The sequence below is a fragment of the Anabas testudineus genome, chromosome 17 (genome assembly GCF_900324465.2).
Source record: "Anabas testudineus chromosome 17, fAnaTes1.2, whole genome shotgun sequence".
Taxonomy (NCBI): Eukaryota; Metazoa; Chordata; class Actinopteri; order Anabantiformes; family Anabantidae; genus Anabas; species Anabas testudineus.
In genome coordinates this window covers 2,995,993-3,015,137 of record NC_046626.1, presented here as the reverse complement: position 1 = coordinate 3,015,137, position 19,145 = coordinate 2,995,993, and the positions used below count along the sequence as shown (strand labels likewise).

At 39.8% G+C, this 19,145-nt stretch overlaps 1 protein-coding gene across 1 annotated transcript in view; it reads right to left on the bottom strand.

Moving 5' to 3' along the window:
* The window catches only part of fam110b (family with sequence similarity 110 member B), a 47,995-nt gene extending 32,423 nt beyond the window's left edge, over positions 1 to 15,572 (bottom strand). Inside the window, exon 1 of the mRNA XM_026375491.1 lies at positions 15,437 to 15,572. The gene's annotated coding sequence lies outside the window, so the exon portion shown is untranslated. The remainder of the gene's footprint in view (positions 1 to 15,436) is intronic.
* Positions 15,573 to 19,145: the final 3,573 nt, after the last annotated feature.

The window sequence follows — 19,145 nt, the reverse complement described above, 5'->3', positions numbered from 1 at the left end:
AACACATAAACCAGTGCATGACCTGTAGCTTTACATAATGTACTGTAGATAGAGCACACTGTTGAGTCATTTTGGCTTGTTTAGGCACGCTTATCATAATTAAAATTCAATGATGTCACCACCCCATACAGTTATTATTGTACCATTAATTACTCCCCAGGTAAAAACACAGTCCAAACTTGCAGCATCAAATATTATGAAATGCGGTTACCTACTGTGTGATTATAATGCAGACATTCTGTGTGCACTTAGAGTCCTGCACGGGTCCAGTTTTGCAAACCTACACCTTCAAAGTTCGGTACCAGACTGCGCTTTTCCCTAAATGGAATACATACTCACGCAACCCAATTCATACCCATAGCCTAGTTCAACACATCATTTGGTGGTTTTAATACTATGATGGACCAGGATCAGCATGGGTACTCTGATCCGTGTCCACAGTCACATATACAGGAAGCTGTGAAGGACTGTTTTGACACTGTCGATCTTTTCTCATGCTGATCCCTGAAAGAACAATGAGGGGATGCAGGGGAGGCAGAAAACCACAAGGAGGAAATAAAGGGAGGAGAAGAGCGATGTACAGAGAAAAGGTGAGAAGATTTAAGCTGCATCTCTAGTCTCTGATTATGGGAAATGTGAGATCACTGGACAATAAGATTGATGAACTGATAGCTCTGATGAGAATGGAGAAAATCTTTGCAGAGTGCAGTCTGATGTGTTTTACAGAGACATGGCTGCATGATGGTATTCCAGACTCCAGCGTTAATATAGAGGGTTCTAGCACCATGCGCTGGGACAGGAGGCATGAGGAGGGGGCTTGCCGTATTCATTAACAAAAGGTGGTCCCATCTTGGCCAAGTAACTGTGAAGGAGTGTGTCCATAGCACTGACATTGAACTGCTGCCTGTGGGACTCAATCAATATTATTTGCCCAGAGAGTTTTCTCACTCCATATTGACCGCTGCTTGGAATTCCTCATCAGCTAATGACGCTGCTGCGTGTGACGTCATATAGACGGTCACCGCCAGTCTGCAAACCAGACACCCTGACGCCCTCTTTATGATCTCTGGAGCCTTTAATCACGCCACCCTTACCAAGACACTTCCTACATTTACCCAGTTTGTGAGCTGTCCCACCAGGTGGGAGAGGACACTGGACCAGATGTATGGTAATGTTAATGAAGCGTACAGCTCCACCGCCCTCCCCCCTCTGGGAAAGTCGGATCACATTCTTTCTGTGAATCACGGACTACCTTACTAACCTGGTACATCTCCTCCCACAATACACACATTTGGTTCAGAGGCAGCCTATCACAATTAAAAGCGTAAAGGTTTTGTGGACTGGTGTGGACTCAATCATCCTCAACTGAACATCAATAAAACAAAGGAGTTGGTGATAGACTTCGGGAAATCTGGAACTCCGGTCATCCCTCTCTTTATACAGGGATATGAGGTGGAGGTTATATCCGAGTACAAATATTCAGCAGCACTGTACAAAAGGATTCAGAGCCAGATGTACTTTCTAAGGAGACTCAGTTCCTTCAATGTCTGCAACACCATGCTGCGGATGTTTTATGATTCTGAGGTGGCCAGTGTCATCTTCTATGCTGTGGTCGGCTGTGTTCTAAGGGTGGAGCTGGACCCTCTAAATATTGTAGCTGAGAGGAGAATGCTGTCAAAACTCCTCTCACCCCTGGACAATCCCACCCACCCACTACACAGTGTGTTGGCTAGACAGAGGAGCATAATCAGCCAAAGACTGATTAAAATTAAGTGCTCCACAGAGCGCCACAGAAGGTCCTTTTTACCTGTGGCCATCAATCTTTACAATTCCTCCCCCTTCTGTAAGGGGTGGGGGAACTGACAATTTCTCTCTAATTGCTGTCATTCTACTATATAATATTGACCCATTTTCATTCATCTCACCTATTCTATATATATATTGAGTTTTCTATATTGATGTTATTGTGTATTTCGTGTTGGTGTGGATCTTTTCTGGTTGTGGTTTCCTTTCTTTCTCTCTGTGTTGAGAACAACTGTAACAAGGGAAAACAAATTCCCTCTAAGATTAATATAGTTTTTTGAATCTTGAATCTAAACTGTTTAGTTTCAGGATGACTAGTTCCATTCAAGTATTCAAAAACTTGCTCAGCTCCAGTTGTTTGTCACCTGTCAGGGTTATCCCTGCAAAAATCTAATAGTTAATTCTTTTTAAGAAACATGCTCAGGTGTCTATGTACAGGTACTGAGTAGTTACATGTGATAACATCAGTCCTTTCACCACAGCAATCTTAAATTTGAATATGCAGCATGAAATTATTGGTTAAAATGTATTTTAAAATTAACAGTAATTCTGTGCATTTTATTTTGATGATAAAATCACCAATGTAGTAACATTAAAGGAAAGAAGTGCTTCAGTAAGAACTGTTCAGCCCAGTAACAACTGCTTTGTTGGAATAAACTTTGCGACAAAGCAGTTACTTTTATGAACTTTCCAAATCCACCTGCACAACCACCACCAGCAGTAGGTCTAACCCAGAGTCTGAAAGAAGATTTTGTCCTTGGTGTGCAGTATGTCAGATAGATTTTGAGTAATGGGTTGAGCACAATAACATATGATCACATCAATGAACTGCATTAATTTTAACATTTTTGAGCCAATTTTTACACATCTGTCGTGTTTGGTTAAAGCTATTTATTTACATGTTAAACAAAGCCTCCTGATTTTGTTCATTTGATGAGTTTAATTTGAACTTTCAGTTTGCTCTGCTTTTGTTTGCTCTTCATGATAAAATCCTTGACTCAGTGATTGAGAGGGAGCTGTAAGTCTGTATGCAAGCTGTAAGCTGTTGCATCTGTATACACACACAATCAGACAAAGTTATACTAAATTGTATATTGTACATATTGTAAATATGTAATGTAAAACAAAACAAACAAAAAAGGAACTATATAAGAATATTGACAACAATATTTCCATATTTGTGCCACTCTATGAAATACTTCTGCTCTCAATCACTGAGTGTTGCTCTCAGGTGCACCATGTTTCACCATGTGTAAAGGAGGGTGTATCAACCAGCTTCCAGTTGTTTTGTGGATGCTAGTTTATTCAGTATGTAAAATGCTCTAAGCAGATTCACAAGTTTTCTAAACTCACACACTGTGTTATTTACTGTATCTCACCTCAATCAACAGGCCGATCAGTCTGTGTCGCTCACATTTACAAGCAAGATGGTTCATATCATGCACTAGAATGCAGTGAGAATTTCTGCTCCTCTCCTACTGTTTATCCGCTTCGCTTCTCCACTCAAAGCCATTCAAAATCAAAATCATTCATGGTCCGGCTTTGCAATGCTTCAGGCTCATTGTGTGAGCAGTGCCAGGGCAAAACTGAAACGAGATGTAGGGTGACGGTCCCTCCTTTAAAATATTAAAAAAATAAATAAATACATTTTAAAAAAGCAGCTCTGTCCAAACTCCACCTACTCACTTTCTCTGTTGCACACAGTAATGTTACATATACCCACAAACAACACGTTATAGCTATTTACTTAGGGGGAGAACGATACAGAGCTGCATTTTTACTTTATGGTTTGTCCAGTAATCTGGAACATTTTTTTTTTTGTTTGTGAAAGTCCATATTCAACCAAAGACCAGCTTGCTTCTACATGCCACATTTAATCAGACAGACTTACCACAAGAACAGTTCCTGGAATTCCATACAGTTATCAAGCATTTGATAACCTGACGAATGAGGAAGCATGCAATCACAGTACACATTGTTGCCCATGGCAACAATAAGCCCGTCTTGTCTCAAAAATATGCACAAATGTAGAGATTCATAGATAGTTGTCACAAAATAAAGAAAAAAAAAAAAGAAAAACTGAATTCAAATAACAATCTTTAGCATTCCAAGATGAACATGCCCTAATTTCAAGGGAAATAAGAAAGAAATGACTGACGAGGAAGCCCTGGTCCAGGTAAGAAGCATAAGAGCTAAGCTGTCTGAATGAGCTAATGAGTTTACCACAGAGCCACAGGTCACTTCTTACAGACTTACCCTCCTGCCTTAATCACACTACTAGCCAAGGACAGCTTTTTTTGTTCATCTGCCCACCTTTCAGATCATCGCATACTTCAGATCATCATCAACTTGCAATGATTCATATTTCTTCTTTGATATTTGTTTCTGATTTGATGGTGGCACAGCTTCCTGTTTTTTAAATATTGAGCGTTATTTCAGTGTTGATGCAGACATACACAGAAGAAGAAAGAGTGCAAGTAATTGTGTTAACTTATGTGACACAAGCCCCTTTTACACCGTCTCTTCTAGGCTTCACTGCGCCAATAGGCCACTTGGCTGTGATGTATCAAGCTGACATGGGGGTTCAGTGTGGACGTGTGGACCAGTGCCTTGTATGTTAATGATTACCGTTCAAATCAGCTTTGTTTAAGTAACATGTTTAAGTGATCAGGCATAACTCTGCACTGGGAAATCGGAGAGACTCAGAGCCCCATTACTATTTACAAGTAGTTGGATGAAGGCAGAAGAAAAGGGTGATCAGTTATTTGGTGGCATTGCCAATCGTGTATTATTATAATTAATCAGGCCCCAGTCTTACACCAACTTGAACTTCAGAAATTCCTTTCTGCTCCATAACTGCCCAAAGTAGCCATCCAAGTAGCGTTTCTCCTCCAGCTTCTCATCACTCACCAGTTTTCATAAATGATCATGTTGTGCTCAATAAAATAAAATCAATTCATAAATAAATAAACTAAATTTAAAATTAGTTTATAAAAACTCCAAATTGCTATTTAGTGTTGTAATTACCGTGTTAAATGCAATTGATGCATTTGAACTGAAGTTAGAGATGACAATTATGTGGTCTACAAAATGTATTTTTCTACTTAGATGTTGGAATCTAAAATAGAAACTTGAAACTGCAGTCCAATTAGTACTGCTAACTAGATCAGATGCAACACAAAGGTTAATCCAGGAGTGCCACAGATACAGTGGCAAGAAAAACTTTGTAAACCTTTTAGAATTTCATGGTTTTCTACATGAATTGGTCATAAAATGTGCTCCGGCCTTCATCTAACTCACAACAATAGAAAAACACAGTCTGCTGAAAATAATAGTACACAAACATTATATCTTTTCATGTTTTTATTGAACACAACATGTAAACATTCACAGTGCAGGGTGGAAAAAGTATGTACCCCTAGCCTAATGACTTCTCCAAGAGCTAATTGGACCCAGGAGTGAGCCAACCTTGAGTCCAATAAGTGTGATGATATAGGATGTGTTGTTGAAAGCTGTCCTGCCCTTTAAAAACACACACCAGTTTAGGCTTAGTGGTTTCAAGAAGCACTGCCTGATGTGAACCATGCCTCGCAGAAAAGAGCTCAATCAAGAATTGTTGACTTGCATGAAGCTGGAAAGGGTTACAAAAGTATCTCCAAAAGCCTTGATGTTCATGTGTCCACGGTAAGACAGACTGTCTGCAAATAGAGGAAGTTCAGCACTGTTGCTACACTCCCTAGGTGTGGTTGTCCTGTAAAGATGACTGCAAGAGCACAGAGCAGAATGCTGAATGAGGTAAAGAAGAATCCTAGAGTGTCAGCTAAAGACTTACAGAAATCTCTGGCAGATGCTTTTTTTCAACATTTTTGTTGACACATCTACAATAAGGAAATCATCAAACAAGAATGGAGTACATGGGAGCACACCACGTAGGAAGCCATTGCTGTCAAAAAAAAATATTGCATCAAGTTTGAAGTTTGCAATAGAGAACCTGGATGTTCCACAGCACTACTGGCAAAATATTCTGTGGACAGATGAAACCAAAATTGAGTTGTTTGGAAAAAACACACAACACTATGTGTAGAGAAAAAAAGTCACAGCACTCAGGGCCTGGACGGATTGTTGTCATGGATGGAAAAATTAATTCCAGAGTTTATCAAGACATTTTGAAGGAAAACGTAAGGCCAACTGTCCACCAACTGAAGCTCTACAGAGGATGGGTGATGCAACAGGACAACAACCCAAAGCATACACGTAATTCAACATAAGAATGGCTTCAAGAGAACAAAATACGCCATCTGGAGTGGTCCAGTCAGAGTCCTGACCTCAACCCGATTGAAACACTGTGGCATGACCTTAAGAGAGCCATTCACACCAGACATCCCAAGAATGTTGCTACACTGAAACAGTTTTGTGAAGAGGAATGGTCCAAAATTATTCCAGATCGTTGTGCAGGTCTGATCTGCAACTACAGGAATCATTAGGTTTGAGGTTATTTCTGCCAAAGAAGGGTCAACCAGTTATAAAGTCCAAAGGTTCACATAATTTTTCCACTCTGCAACGTTAATGTTTACATGTTATGTTCAATAAAAACATGAAAACATATACAGGTGCTGTTCATATAATTAAAATATCATCAAAAAGTTGATTTATTTCACTAATTCTGTTCAAAAAGTGAAACTTGTATAGTATATCCATGCATTACACATAGACTCACATAGTTCAAGGGTTTATTTCTTTTAATTTTGATGATTAGAACTGACAACTAATGAAAAACCCAAATTCAGTATCTCTGAAAATTAGAATATTACTTAAGATCATTCATTCACGTGCACGCGATGCAATAGGTAAATCAATGCTGTGCATGATTGTCCGCACATGCTAAAAAAGGAAATGGAAGGATGCTGTCCAAACTCCTCTCAATCATGGACAATTCCTACCACCCACTACACAGTAGTGGGTAGCTGGACAGAGGAGCACATTCAGCCAGAGACTGATCATCAACATCAAGTGCTCCAACAGCGCCACAAGAGATCCTTACTGTCTGTGGCAATCATACTCTACAACTCTTCCCCCCTCTGTAAGGAGGTGGGAAACTAGCAATGATGATGATGAACCATTATTTATGTCATATTTGTTGTTATTCCACTGGACTAATATTATTAACATATTTTCATAATTTTCATTTCTGTATTGATGGTATTTTGTTTTTGTTTGGTGTGAATCTTTTCTAGTTGTGGTTTCTTTTCTTTCTGTCTGAATTGAGGCCAATTGTAACAAGCCAAAACAATTTACCCCTGGGAATCAGCAATAGCCCCACCATATACATTTTGTTCACAGCATGGCAAAGAGCAATGTTCAGTTCACCACTCAATTTGGTAATGGCAAAGCTGCACCTGAACACAAAGCCAAGATCAGCCAAGATGAGCCTTTCATGTAAAGCAATTCTCAACCTCACGAAAGTGGCAGCAGAGCGCCCAATCTCTAGACTACTTCTTCTCTTTCGGCTTTTCCCATCAGGGGTTGCCACAGCTAATCATCCTTTTCCACCTAAGTCTATCATGGGCATCTTCTACCTTCACACCAGCCGACTTTGGCCGTCTTCTTGCCCTCCTGCCTGGCAGCTCCATCTCCAACATCCTTCTACAAATATATTCACTATCCCTCTTCTGCACATGTCCAAACCATCGCAGTCTGGCCTATCTGACTTTCTTGCCAATGCAGGCAACGTGAGCCTCTAACCCATAGAGCAGAGCTGGTCTCACCACTGTCTTGTACACCTTTCCTTTGAGTCTTCCTGACACTCTTCTGTCACACAACACTCCTGACACTTTCCTCGACCCACTCCAACCTGCCTGCAATTGCCTCTTCACCTCTTTTCCACACTCCCCAACCACACTGAACTGTTGACCCCAAGTACTTAAACTCCTGCACCTTCTTCACCTCAGCCCCCTGTAACCTAACGCTTCTACCTTGATCCCTCTCATTTAGACACATGTATTCTGTCTTACTACGACTTACTTTCATGCCTCTTCTTTCCAGAGCAAACCTCCACCTCTCCAGCTGTTCCTCTACCTGCTCTCTACTCTCACTGCAAATCACAATGTCACCCGCAAATATCATTGTCCAGGGAGATTTCTGTCTGACCTCATCTGTCAGCCTGTCCATCAGCATAGCAAACAAGAAGGGACTCAAAGCTGATCCTTGGTGTAGTCCCATCTCCACCTTGAATTCCTCTGTCTGACCTACATCTCACCACCGTCATACTTCTCTCATACATGTCCTGAACTACTCTGACGTACTTCTCTGCTACTCCCGACGACCTCATACAGTACCACAGCTCCTCCCTCGGCACCCTGTCATACGCCTTCTCTAAATCCACAAAGACACAATGCAGCTCCTTCTGACCATCTCTGTACTTTTCCATCAACATTCTCAAAGCAAAAATGGCATCAGTGATGCTCTTACGGGGCCATGAAACCATACTGCTGCTCACAAATCTCCACCTTCTTCCTAAGCCTGGCTTCCACTACTATTTCCCACAGCTTCATTGTGTGGCTCATCAACTTTATTCCTCTATAGTTGCTGCAGTTCTGCGTGTCACCCTTGTTCTTAAAGATCGGAACCGGAACGCTTCTCCTCCATTCCTCAGGCATATTCTCACTCTCTAGAATCCTATTGAATAAACTGGTTAGAAACTCCACTGCTGTCTCTCCTAAGCACTTCCACACCTCCACAGGTAGAAAGTCTTATGGATGATTCGCATGAATCCTGACGCAACCCTCTCTATTTATCCAGGCTTGGGACCGGCACAGAAGTCACTGGCTTGCAACCCCTGTGGCTAGATTCCCTGATCTCTAGACTAAGGTCCAGAAAAGTCATAATAACTAGAATGTGCATTTCCTAAAGAAAGTGCGTGTGATTGTTAAAAGCAAGCTGTCACAGCTCCTTGTAGCTGATATTACTGGAAAATGTAAGCATGATAGTTTTTGTAGTTTTTCCAAACTCTCCAGCAGGTGGGAGTATGGTATTAGGCTTCAGTGTGGTTTGCAGTTACTGACAGTGAGTTGTTTATATTACCTAAACTTCACCATAAGTTCAACATTTGCATTTCCATAACTAGCCACATGGTGGCAATGTAATATTTTAGAATGTTAAGCATGCCAGCAGATGGTAGAAGTGTAGGAAATTTCACACCTGTAAACATTACAGTATTTGAGTTAAAGATAAAGATGAAAACATAAGCCCTCATATAGCGCCCCCTAGTGGCCAATATGCATAAAACCCTACAGGCGTAGATAAAGTACTATTCTACAATAATATGCAAATTTAAGTTTGCCTGGTAAACTGTATTAAGGAGCCACACCATTGAATTTCCCAAGACCCCAAGACCACTTACAGTTTTGGAAAAACTGTACTAACTGTCCACAGCTGTTAGTGTTTAGAAGTTATTAGCGGTCAAAAGTTAGTGCAGAATAATACACTGCTCAAAAAGGGAAGATATAATCATTCCAGTGTAAGTCCAAGTTATTTCCCTGTCCTCATCCTTTCTGGCTGATTTTTGGTCACTTTTGCACTTTGCCAGTGTCCTTACCACTAGAGGTAGTAAGAGGCACTGTCTGCAACCTACAGATGTTGCTCAGGTAGTGCAGCTCATCCAGGATGGCACAGTAGTGTAGTAGTGGGCAGGTGCGAGCCATGCTGCAGCTGATTACAGTTGTTCTCCTCCTTGTGATGTCTTTTCTGTATTTAATTTTATTATTTTTATTATTTTTGTGTAGATAAGTAAGTAGTTTTGAAATTAAGTTATACCCTCTCAGATCATCTCCATTTTTAACTTTGGAGTCATATTTTCAGCCATATGAAAGACCTGAGCGCAGCAGCTGCTCCATCACCATGGAGCCAGTGCCATCTTTAATTACATTAGGATATTTTTTTTATTTAATGAACTATCCTTTTACAAAACATGTTATGAAGCAAGTCCAATTTCTCAAGAAAAACATGCAATTTGCTTCAGTTTATCATTTACAAGTGTGCATTAAAACTGATCACAGTGATTGTGCAAAAGACACAAAACACCAAACTCACAGGTATTTAGATCTGAAAAATATGGTAGCCTATTGCACTTGAAGATTAAATCAACTTAGCAAGATATAGGAATTAGTTTTACTCTATTTTTCACATGTGCAATAATTCTCAAAACTTAATTGACTCCCCACATCTTACAAACCTAAGTGGTGGCCATTTTAAATGTATACAAAAGAAAGTAATCACCTGGCCTATAAGATTTATACATGAAACACACACAAAAAAATCTATACATAAAATTTATGACCAAACTATTTTGTAGTGAAGCTGGTGACTAACATTAAATTGCAAAATTTCTAACTATTATTACAGCAAGGATTAATTTTAACAGAACTGTATGTTTTGAGTGCAAAAAGTTTCTGATGCAGTATTTTACAATAATTAGTCTAGTTTAGACTACTTTGTTTTTGCTCCTGAAACTTGGCATCTTTTAGCCTGCACAAGTGCATCAATGTCAGGCATCATGTCATGCCAGTTTCAGAATGTCATTTACAAGTTGGTGTGTGAGCCTTGAGCGCAGCTTTGTTTTATTAATGTTTATTACTGAGAGAACCTGTTCACAAAAGTAGGTAGTCCCAAAAATGCTCAAACTTTTACCCTGGCAGGAGATACTGAAAATATGTGTCCAAGTCCACTGAGGCAAATTTGTTCTTCAAATTTGTATCACATTGCAAATCAATTATTTCTAGTTGGATGTCGACACGCACATCATTAGCTTTGATTGTGAAGGGTTAGCGAAAAACTGCGAATTCTGTCTCAAGTTCACCAAAGACCTGAAACCGTTTCTCAAACTCCCACAGCAATCCTGAAATCTTGTACCGTTTCATGTCAGCATTAACGACAGTTGCACGTACATCTCTTAGACAGGGGGAAATGAACAGGGTCACCACATGCCAGCTGTGTCTTCCACAAAGTCAGCTTCAACTTCAATGCACGTATGCTGTCATAATACTGCGTGAACTTTTTACGGCCTTGCAACATTTTGTTCAAAATATTGAGGTGCTCTGTAATATCCACCATAAATGCAAGATCCTGCAGCCATTCCGGAGATTGCAATTCCATCACTGGTTTTTCTTTTGTCTCCATAAACTTTCCAATTTCTGCTCGTAGCTCAAAGAAACGCTTGAGCACAGCATCTCGGTTTAACCATCTTACTTCTACTACTGCTATTGTCACTGAGAAGGCAGTCAAACTGGCGATGATTAAGACCTCTGGCTTGCATAAAATTAACAGTTTGGACAACCACCTCCATGACATGATCCATTTTCTTGGAACAAAATGCCTCATGGTGCAAAATACAGTGAAATGTCCAAAAAGCATTTCCTCCATTCGCAGCTTGTACTTTCTCTCTGAATTTTGTCATAACTCCTGCTTTTTTTCCCCAATCATTGATAGCGCACCATCTGTACCCAAGCTGACAACATGCAACCAGTCAGAGAGAGCTGAAAATGTCCTCATCTTCTGTGGTGTCCATCATAGGCACCAACCCAAGGAACTCCTCTGTGACGGCCAATGTCTCATCAACCCCACAAATAAATATAACCAGTTTAGCAACGCCTGTAATGTCAGTGCTCTCATCAATTGCAATAGTAAATGCTAGAAATGACTTAGTGTTATGTTTCAGTTGGCTGTCCAAATCTGCAGATAGTTCCGAATTTCTCTCTGCAATAGTATTCCTTGTCAGGCTGATGTTGGCAAAAGCTTGTCGCTTCTCGGGACATACGAGTTCTGCAGCCTTCAGCATGAATTTTTTGATGAACTCACCTTTATAATACAGCTTTGATGCTAATGCTATTTCGTTAGCAATTATGTAGCTTTTACTGCTGCATCACTAACTTCTCTGCTCCGAGTGAAAACAGACAGCTGTTTCTTCAGACCCACCAGCAATTCATTTATCTTCTCTCTTCTCAGTTGTACTTGCAGGCTGTCATATTTTTCACCATGCGAGTCTCATAGTGGTGCCGAATATTATATTGCTGGAACCCACTACACATGTTGCATATACACCAAGCACACAGGTTTCCCGTTCACCTCTGTGAAAAAATAGGAAGCGGTACATTTTTCTTGAAAAACTCTACACTCGGTGTCCACTTTTCTCCTTTTTGAGAAAGACTTCTTTCAACGTCTTTCAGCTACTCGGTGGCGCTGTGGTGTCTAGAATACCATAGCGCCCTCTAGCGGACAATTTAGGAATAGTTTATTTTTTTAGAAATTCTCGTTCATGTCTCATTGCATTTTTTCACTTTCAGATTTATCTTAAGTGGCCGTACGTTTGACACCCCCGCTCTACATGTTGTAGCTTAGAGGAGGATGCTGTCCAAACTCCTCTCAATCCTTGACAACCTCTCCCACCCATTATACAGTGCATTGGCTGGACAGAGAAGCATGTTCAGCCAAAGACAGATTAGCATTAAGTGCTGCAGGAGATCCTTTCTACCTGTGGCCATTGTCCTGTACACTTCCTCCCCCCTCTGTAAGGGTTGGGGGAACTGACGATTTCTCTCATATAATTGCTTGTGTATATACATATATATATATATATATAGAAAGAGAGAGAGAGATTGTATTAATATGTATGTATTTGTTTGGTGTGGAACTTTTTTGATTGTGGTTCCCTTTCTTGAATCTGAATCTTGAATCAATGTGCACTGTGGCAAGAACGTTTGCTGTGTCAAAAGCATGTAGGAGATACCAGAAATAAGGCCTGTAGACCAGGAGACGTGGAGAGGGGCATAGGAGGACAACAACCCAGCAGCAGACTGCTATCTGCTCCTTTGTACAAGGAGGAACAGGAGGATACATGTTTCTGCTCAAACTGTCAGAAACAGACTCCATTAGAGTGGTATGAGGGCCCAACATCCACAAGTGGGGCCTGTGCTTACAGTCCAACACAGTGCAGGCCAATTGGCATTTGCCAGAGAAGGCAAGGATTGGCAGATTCGTCATTGGTGCTCTGTGCTCTTCATGGCTGAGAGCAGATTTACACTGAGCACATGTGACAGAAGTGGAGAACATTCTGCTGCCTGCAACATCTTCCAGTTAAAATCTGGCGAGGTACCTCTATGTGCTAGCCAAAAGTTCCCTGACTACCATTAGGTACCCAGATAATAGCGTCAGACCCCTTGTAAGATCATATGCTGGTGCAGTGGGCCCGGGGTTCCTTCTGATATATGACAGTGCTTGGCCTCATGTGGCTGTCAGTTCCAGCATGATGAATGCATTGATGCTATGGACTGGCCTGCCCACTCCCCAGATCTGAATTCAATCAAGCATCTCTGAGACATCATGGCTCATTTCATCCACAGATGCCACGTTGCACCACAGACTGTCCAGGAGTTAACTGATGCCCTAATCCTGGTCTGGGAGGAGATCCCTCAGGAGAACATCCGTCGTCTCATCAGGAACATGCCCACACAGTATGATTGCTTTTGGCAATCACACAATCATGTAAGCTGTGGAACCTTAATTGATTGGAGAGTTGAGCAAAACCACAGTAAATGAAATTCACTAAAATTGGTTTAATACCAGAAAAGAGGTGTGCCATAGCATACCTTCCATGGCGTGATAAATGTAACATTTTGCATTATTTGTGTTTGTTTAAGTTTTAGTTGGATTTAGGGGCTCTCTTTTCATCCAGCAGCTCCTCTCAGCTGACAGTTGTAAAGAAGCAAGTGTCCACAGCCTTTGGTATGCACTAGGCTCTTGTATAAGCCGATTTAAAAGCCAGTTACATTTATATGGCAGAGTAATCAGAGTTCTCTGGGAGTAAGCAGAGAAACCTGTTAACCAGGTTTCCCATTTACATGACACTTAAAAATCACCTTAGTAACCAGCCTGGTTACTTGACTGCCTGTGAACACACTAACTGTCACAGGTTAGTGACGCTGATGGTGGAAAACTGGTTCACACAAATTATAAAAAGAAAACTTTCCTCACACTGTCTGGAACGTTTACATCAAAAATAAAGTTCAACCATTGACCCCTTGCTTCATGTGTTTTTGGTAGTAGCAATATGTGTTTCTCAGCGCAACCAACTACACTGCATGTCTTGTACTCCCTTACTCTAGTAGTTTTAGCCATTGTCAACCATTGTATTGCAAGTACATGGCACTGGCTCAGCATTTAAAATAACAATCTGTAAGACTGTAGTCTTTTGACTCTAGGCAAAAAAGCAGACAAATTCAAAATACTGTCTGAGGCATTGTTATGAGGTAATGAAGTGTTTTCACAGGTGTGAACTGAAGAGACAGTGATGATGAGTAGTACACAGTATGTGAAACTGTCAGAGAACATAGAAGTCCAACTTGGCATGTTCCTTTGATGTCTGATGTGATATAGTGGTAATTTTACTATTTAGCATAGTAAATGTATTATGTATTGTTTCTTTAAAGTAAGCAGTCTTTGGAAAATAAGTTTAAGTGCCAAAGTCTGTAGGCTGATAGTGTGGAAACTGAATCACATACCATACAGTCAATCAGGTCTTATTCTGTGACAGTATATTTATCTGTACTATTGCAAATTACATAAAAATGTAATGTAACACACAATATCCTGGTATTGAACTTTGCTTTTAGGTTAGCAAAACTGGACCTATGCCGAACTCTGGTCTGTGCTGACTCTTGATGACACTTCTAGTCTATATTTGCCAAGAACAACTATAAATCTTTCAAGAAGACAGTAAAGGCTGACATTATGCCTGAGCTGTAGTAAGGTAGGAAATTTGTAATTCTGAAAGTTAAATTGCAAAAGCTAAAGGCATAATTTAAGCATTATTACTATTAGCATTTTAGAAGACCTTTACTTCAAATTCCAGAATGTATTATAGCCCCTAAATGGACTAAATGGGTTTAGTTTTGAGTGTACATTGACAATATTACTGTTTGCAATTTAAGCAAAATATTGATTTGTCTAAAAAAATAAACTTTTTAGCAATATTTACGGCTGCTCTTTAACAAAGCGAAATTATTTCTTATCAGATAACTTAATTAATTATTAAAATAATAAAGAGAATACCTGACTAAACACAAGCGAAGCAACTTGTACAATCGATTGTTACTGCATAGCTATAAGCGCCTGTGTCTAGCTGGTAAGATCCGACTGCAAATTAGCAGCTGACACCGCACCGGCTGCACCTGCGCGCGCACGCGCGCGCGCTGGTGATGCAATCCCAAACCCCCACTTACAGGCTCCATGAGCACAGCCATGGATGGATTAGCCTTCAGCACTGCATGTCTGTGTTCCTGAGCTAGATGCTAGCTTTGAAACACGTCAAACCTCAAACTGTGTAATATCACGGTGCCACACAATCACCACTAACCTGACTTATTTGGCTAACTTACCAACTGCTGCATCAATGAATTTTCCTTAACTGCTCTCTGTTTAACAGTAACGGTATAACGTTGCTAAACAATAGCCGTATTTTCGACATGACTTGAAATAAAAAAAGACAGGTCCAGCATACCAATATGTCAATAATGTTTCGGTTCTTATACGTCTGGCAAGCGGCCAGGATAACATAACAGCTAAGCGAGTTATCCGTCTTTACCTGAATATCCAGCTCCTGAAAACAAAGGATGCTGCTGCGGTTTCTCTCCGTTAGGTCGGTGCGTTTGCTCGGCTTGACAGCATCCTGTTACGCGACAGCAGCACTGTCACGCTGAACGGCAATAAGATTCACATCCGCTCACAGCTTTCACAATAACAGCCAAATGTTGTGCCCGACAGTGTTCTTTCATGTACAAAAGAAATGAAGGACATTTTGGTTAATTTCAGTCAAATAGCTAATAATTCAATACATAACAATTGAAACTGTCTCTCCGGCTGTTGCTTGTTTCACTGCAAAAACTTGCAAAGCCTGCACAGCCCACCCCAAATTTAGTTTATAGACCTAGTACAGTCAGAAATGCTTTAAAAATCTGTAATAACATTTAAAAAGTTACACAATGATGATGTGCATGAGGTCTTATAGTGAAAGTAAAAGAGCCATTAATCAAGAATTTAAAATGTGTAAAATGATAGAGAGGTGTGATAGCCTAAATTGCAGTTGCTGTAAATCGAATTCCACCCTGGCTTTTATTTTGAAGGTTAAATTCCTATAATAAAAAATATTACCAATGTTGTCTATCTCGACACAGCTGCCATCAGGTCATACTGCAATGAGACAAATGAATGCGATGAAAGGGAGAGCAGATCTGTATCAACTGTAAGCATTCACATTGTGATTTTTTGACTTTTTGTGTGTTCTCCTTTAGCATATCCCCACGACTATTTATATTATTGTAAAATTTGCTTTCATCTAATTGTTAGCCACTCAGTTATCCCTTGCGAATATGAATAAAGCGGTCTTTTGATTATAGGGCCAGTGCACTTGATCAAATCAGATTTTTTTTGTTTCTCAGTCATCCAGGTGAAGTTATCTGGAAGAGTCATGTTAGGTTAGGTAGAAATGTTTCACTACTCATCCAAGTAGCTTAGTCTGAAGATACTGTAGTTGGTTAGAAATTTATGGTCCAGGTTTGGTTTCACTTCCCCCTGGCCGGAATAAGTTCATTAGGTGAAACAGCAAATAATCTGCACTTATATGCTACTTTCAGATTCCTTATAGTGATGAAGAAAATTCTTAGAATTTCCCCTTGATAATGTAGTGGTAACATTGCCACCCTCCACGTGGGAGACCAGGGTTCATATCCCACCTGTTGCCTACCTCCATTAGGATTCCTTAGGCAAGAGCTCCTTATGCTTACCTTGCCTTTGACTTGTCCCTTTTAAGTCACTTTGGGTAAAAGCATCTGCCAATTGACTAAATGTAAATGGTGATAGGAATATTTCTGAAACTAACTTCTCAGGACCACCAATGAGATTCAATAAGGCAGTAGTTTATTTTCTCTTGTGCATGGGAGCATGCATTCCTTAGCACAGGAGCTGACAGAGGCAAAACATGAGGTATCTAACACATACAGTTCTTTCTATGGATTTCAGATGGGAGGGAGATTTTTTTCTGTTGGTCTGTTTGTAATTAAAGACGTAACAAATGGCAGTTGTGACATGGCAGTTGGTTCTCGTCACGTCCTGTCCAGCTCACAATTGGCATATAAAGATATTTTTTGTCAACAGAAAGAGGCTGACAATATCAATGTTCAAACTGTTTTTAGTGCACACTACATGTTAAGCCTTGTGCCACTAATTTCTAAAGTAACCTTGATCTAACCTACTAATCTAAACACCACATACTGTAACAGTAATCATGTTCACAACCCCACTTACTAAACATACACATTAACTGCTGCCTTGCATGCTACCTTTTCTGTTGCTGTTTTGTTTCATTGCTTACTTGATCTCCTGTTGTGGTTTTCAATCAGCCAGATAAATGGTAAATGGTATATATATATTTATTAGCGGAAAATCACAGCAAAAGAAATCTCAAGGTACTTTACAGTGTAAGGTTTAAGACCTTACAACAATATATCTATAATTTATACAGAGTTATATAGACCTGAAATGGTGGCTTTTCATTACTCAGTGAAAACACAAAAATTACTTTCTTTAAATTCTTTCATATAAATAAAGGTTCAAATGAAGAAATCACACATTCACATGTGTGGATGTGAAAAAATGACATGTTAATTTTATGAACAGCCACAAGAGTGCAGCAAACACATAAGCAGACACAGACATGCTCTCACTGATAAGCATCTAGGTCTTCATACTTTATAGTGGAGATATTTAGTTTTGCCCTATATATTGGGGTGGCTGTGACTCAGTAGGTAGAGCAGTTGTCTGCCAATCACAGGATTGGTGGTTTGATTCCCGACTGCCATGTCACATGCCAAAGTGTCCTTGGGCAAGATACTGAACTCCAAGTTGCCCCAGGTGAGTCAGGTCAGGTCAGCTGCATAGCAGCTCTGCCATTGGTGTGTGAGTGTGTTTGTGTGTGTGAATGGGTGAATGAGACGCAGTGTAAAGCACTTTGAATACCAGCTAGGTAGAAAAGCGCCATATTAGTGCAGACCATTTACCATTTATAATGATGTTATTTCTTCAGTCCTAGAGCATATTCCATTTTGTTCATGAAGGCATCTATGACACTGAATTATATTCTGTACATCAGTCTCAGTCCTAAATCAGTTTTGATTTTAGGTATGAATGTACTTACATTAATATTGATATATAACGTATGGGCACCGGAGCTTCAGCAGTTATGAAGAAATTAGTAACTGAACAAGTTTATGTTGTGTCTTTATCTGGTAACCATATCATATCACAGTGTGATCTGCACAACATGAAAACCATTGTAGTTACACAGGGAGGAATGCTTCTAGATAAAACATTATTGCTTAACCACAGTAAATGGATGAGGTGGAAAATAGTCTCAAGGCATGTCCAGAGACCTTCTCATAGTGGTAACACAATTTTTTCAGGGATATAACAATAACACATTATGTTATTATTATCTTGTGGGGCAGATGTCTGATGTTGAAGTTGGAATAGAGCATGTTTACATGAGCTGAGCTTTCAAATTATCCTAATTGCAGTGGCAGAAGGTTATAACTCGGTCAGGGTTTTTTTGTTTTATTGTCTTGCAAAAGTAAAGGTACTGGCCTTGCTTTTCTAATACTTTTGAAGGGGAGTGTATAATTACATATGCCAAGAGCAGAGGTGTATAATGTATTTGGTGTTTTATAATTGAATTATGATTAATAGTCTTTCTTAACATAATAAAAAATGAAAGAAGGACTAAAATTGACTAAACATACTCTTAATGACTTTGCATCTGTTGCACTGAATCCCATGTCCCAAAGATGTTTGAGACTGGTTCTGCAACAGCTGAGATTTCAGGTCTAATTACCTGGACTACACACGCTGATGAACAAGGCAAAATTTATAATGAATACAGCCTTCCCTAGGCTGATGATTTTGGTTTCCACTGGCCATTGTTATACAATTTTGCTCTGAACAAATTATACAATGTATGTCAGTAAAAACTTTTAACTTAAATAATTTGTTCATCAAGATTGGATGTGTGATTTAAAGAAGTCATACTATGCATTTTGTGGTTTCATTATATATATACATACCACTGTGAAGCACTCAACTTCACAATGGTAGTTAAGTTAAGTCAGAGGCCCAAAACTTGAGGGAAATGTTTTCTCAGCTGTGAAGGAAAAATAACTTTGTTTACTCTTCCCAAAGACAGAGCCAGAAACAGACTTTGAGCAATGATCTTTTTATCTGATCAAAGAACTTCACATAGGTCT